Genomic DNA, 4,045 nt, shown 5'->3' with positions numbered 1-4,045 from the left:
CCAAATCAAAAGTGTTTCTTAAGTCCATCTTTAGAAGACCTCGCTTCGAAATACTTGATCTGTCAAAACTTTGGACAATTTACATTGCAAGACACTTTTTGCAAACATGTCTGTAATAAACACCCATTGAATATTTGAACCATCTTTGGTGTTACTTTCAGCAGCCTACGAATTAAAATCTTAGAGACAATTTTGTAGATGACATTTCACGATGAAAACCAATTATTAAAAAAAATAAGACATTTCACAATGAAATAGGTCTGAAGTCTGCCAGCTTATCTGCTTCAACTCGATTTGGGATCAAAGAAATTGTAATACCCCGATTTTCTAAAATAATATAATAAATAATAATCTCATAAAAGTCTCCATTTATTACTTCTCAAAAGTCAAACTCAACACCATAATCCAATAATAGCATAAATAAAATAAATCCGGAAAATATCGATAAAAGCATAAAACCGAAGTCTGAAAATAAGAATAAAACTCCCAAAGCACCAATCCGAAAGCAATCACTCCTGCTCGGCTATCTCACCTGAAAGGGGGAAAAAGAGGGTGAGTAACAGGGGAGTCACTCAGTGAGGTATGGGATGCTAACCCGCAAACCACAGACTCAGCACATAGCACTACGACTATGTAGGAATAGCTCTAGCATGAACAGACAAGATGCCTAGCACATCACACAAAACAAACAATACGCTGATGGTACATAGCTAGTCCACACACCCTGCGTTCTCCTTATACGGATATACGATATCATAATATGCGTCGATAGTCCAGACATCTCTGGACCCCCGCACTCCACCAATATGCGTCGATATGCAAACGTCTCTGCACCCCGCACCACACAATATACGTCGCTAGCTCAGACGTCTCTGGGCCCCCGTACTCATCCACTATGCGTCGCTAGCTCAGATGTCTCTGTGCCCCCGCACTCTATACGTCGCTAGCTCAGATTTCTCTGGGCCCCCGTACTCATATGCGTCGCTAGCCCAAATCACTCTGGGCCCCCGCACTCACCACATAGTCCTTACTATATAACTACATATATACATATATATAACAGTCTTTAACGTCAATCATTTCACACAATCGTTGAATCCTCTATTATCCTATTTCCAGTTTAACAATCAAAATAATAATAAGCAACCAAGACTTTCAAACAGACTCGATTCACAAAGACAGATCATATTTCGAAACTAGACTTTTAATAATAATAGTACTAAACTAGCTCAGGATTTAACGGAATAGCCCTCACCTTAGCAACTGACCGGAAAAAACAACGGAAGTGATCAACTGAAGTCAACTGCAACACGAGGATTAACGACTTAGGCTCAGAGTCGCAGGAAAATAAAGTTTCCAAAAATAGGAACTTTCCTAAAATAGAAACTTTCCCAAAATAGAAACTTTCCTAAAATAGAAATTTCCTAAAAATGGCGGATTCCCTAAAATAGAATTCTCTGAATAGATTCCTATAACTAGAAAATATGGAAGCGGCATACTTACTAGAAAACCCCACCGGAAGCTCGCCCAGAAATCCCGCTGGAAGCTCGCCGGAAATCTCACCGGAAAAATTGACTAGTGACTGGTCGTTGAATAATTCAACAGTTTGTCATGCGCAAAGAATACTTTGACTTGATGAAAAAAAGAGAAGAGAAGGAGTCTCTTATATAGGAGGAGGGAAGAGAGGTGAGAAGCTCAAACTTCCAATGTGGGACAAAAAGAATAGAAAGGGTTTTGGGTTTTAATTAAAAAAAAACAAATGGGCCACTGCCATGGATCAGGGTCGTTACAATTCTCCCCCACTTAAGAAGAATTCGTCCTCGAATTCCAAAGAGATGAAGAAAGAACGTCCACAGCTTCGAAGAAAAGAAAGATACAAGGTAATAGACGATGGAAACGAAAGAAACTTGGTATTCACCTGCATAAGAAAAGAAAACCAGAATCTCTAACGACTAACCGAATGATGCTCGGCAGAAGGGTGCATTTTTTTTAAAAAAAACTCCCAATCCCAAAACATTAAAAAATCACTGAAATCCGAGTCCCATAAATCGCCGTCCCGGGTCAGAGCCGGGACGGAACCCCGCTCTGATACCAAATTGTAATACCCCGATTTTCTAAAATAATATAATAAATAATAATCTCATAAAAGTCTCCATTTATTACTTCTCAAAAGTCAAACTCAACACCATAATCCAATAATAGCATAAATAAAATAAATCCGGAAAATATCGATAAAAGCATAAAACCGAAGTCTGAAAATAAGAATAAAACTCCCAAAGCACCAATCCGAAAGCAATCACTCTTGCTCGGCTATCTCACCTGAAAGGGGGAAAAAGAGGGTGAGTAACAGGGGAGTCACTCAGTGAGGTATGGGATGCTAACCCGCAAACCACAGACTCAGCACATAGCACTACGACTATGTAGGAATAGCTCTAGCATGAACAGACAAGATGCCTAGCACATCACACAAAACAAACAATACGCTGATGGTACATAGCTAGTCCACACACCCTGCGTTCTCCTTATACGGATATACGATATCATAATATGCGTCGATAGTCCAGACATCTCTGGACCCCCGCACTCCACCAATATGCGTCGATATGCAAACGTCTCTGCACCCCGCACCACACAATATACGTCGCTAGCTCAGACGTCTCTGGGCCCCCGTACTCATCCACTATGCGTCGCTAGCTCAGATGTCTCTGTGCCCCCGCACTCTATACGTCGCTAGCTCAGATTTCTCTGGGCCCCCGTACTCATATGCGTCGCTAGCCCAAATCACTCTGGGCCCCCGCACTCACCACATAGTCCTTACTATATAACTACATATATACATATATATAACAGTCTTTAACGTCAATCATTTCACACAATCGTTGAATCCTCTATTATCCTATTTCCAGTTTAACAATCAAAGTAATAATAAGCAACCAAGACTTTCAAACATACTCGATTCACAAAAACAGATCATGTTTCGAAACTAGACTTTCAATAATAATAGTACTAAACTAGCTCAGGATTTAACGGAATAGCCCTCACCTTAGCAACTGACCGGAAAAAACAACGGAAGTGATCAACTGAAGTCAACTGCAACACGAGGATTAACGACTTAGGCTCAGAGTCGCAGGAAAATAAAGTTTCCAAAAATAGGAACTTTCCTAAAATAGAAACTTTCCCAAAATAGAAACTTTCCTAAAATAGAAATTTCCTAAAAATGGCGGATTCCCTAAAATAGAATTCTCTGAATAGATTCCTATAACTAGAAAATATGGAAGCGGCATACTTACTAGAAAACCCCACCGGAAGCTCGCCCAGAAATCCCGCTGGAAGCTCGCCGGAAATCTCACCGGAAAAATTGACTAGTGACTGGTCGTTGAATAATTCAACAGTTTGTCATGCGCAAAGAATACTTTGACTTGATGAAAAAAAGAGAAGAGAAGGAGTCTCTTATATAGGAGGAGGGAAGAGAGGTGAGAAGCTCAAACTTCCAATGTGGGACAAAAAGAATAGAAAGGGTTTTGGGTTTTAATTAAAAAAAAACAAATGGGCCACTGCCATGGATCAGGGTCGTTACAGTGGGAACAGCACCTATGAGCAGAAAGAAGTCTCGGAATGTTCACCACAGTTGAAAGACCATAAAGAAACAAATCTGCTGAGAAATTATGAGTGTTCTCACCACTCTTTTCATTATGGTTTGCTTGAAAATACACAACCTTGTGATGAACTAACATGTCTTGAACCGGTGCAACCGAGTAGCCTTGTATCTTTGACACAGGTTATAGAAGAAGACTTATCAAAGGAAGAACCAGAGAGTACGACACAAGGAGAACAGCAGAAAAACTTGAAGTCAGAAGCAGCTCATGAATCTTTGTCTTATGATCTGCAAAAGCACTGTAAGGGGTTTAATATGGCTGTCTCTATACCGGACATGTTTGTTATGGTTAGTGCTCATAATGTGAAACGTTTTGATCTTGATAAAATCAAAGATTTTTGTGTTTCAAAATCTGTTTTTGATAACATTTCTAAATCTTTTAAAGAACTT

At 39.8% G+C, this 4,045-nt stretch overlaps 1 long non-coding RNA gene across 1 annotated transcript; it reads right to left on the bottom strand.

Annotated features, from left to right (window-relative positions):
• Nucleotides 1–348: 348 nt before the first annotated feature.
• Nucleotides 349–2,892, bottom strand: LOC130507719 (uncharacterized). The gene is made up of 3 exons (XR_008942417.1): nucleotides 1,504–2,892; nucleotides 1,256–1,303; nucleotides 349–532 (listed from the first exon to the last, which is right to left on the bottom strand). It is a non-coding gene; the product is annotated as an uncharacterized LOC130507719 (long non-coding RNA).
• Between the last annotated feature and the right edge of the window lie 1,153 nt (nucleotides 2,893–4,045).

The sequence above is a fragment of the Raphanus sativus genome, unplaced genomic scaffold (genome assembly GCF_000801105.2).
Source record: "Raphanus sativus cultivar WK10039 unplaced genomic scaffold, ASM80110v3 Scaffold5355, whole genome shotgun sequence".
In the NCBI taxonomy this organism is placed as follows: Eukaryota; Viridiplantae; Streptophyta; class Magnoliopsida; order Brassicales; family Brassicaceae; genus Raphanus; species Raphanus sativus.
This window is presented reverse-complemented; position numbering and strand designations above follow the sequence as displayed.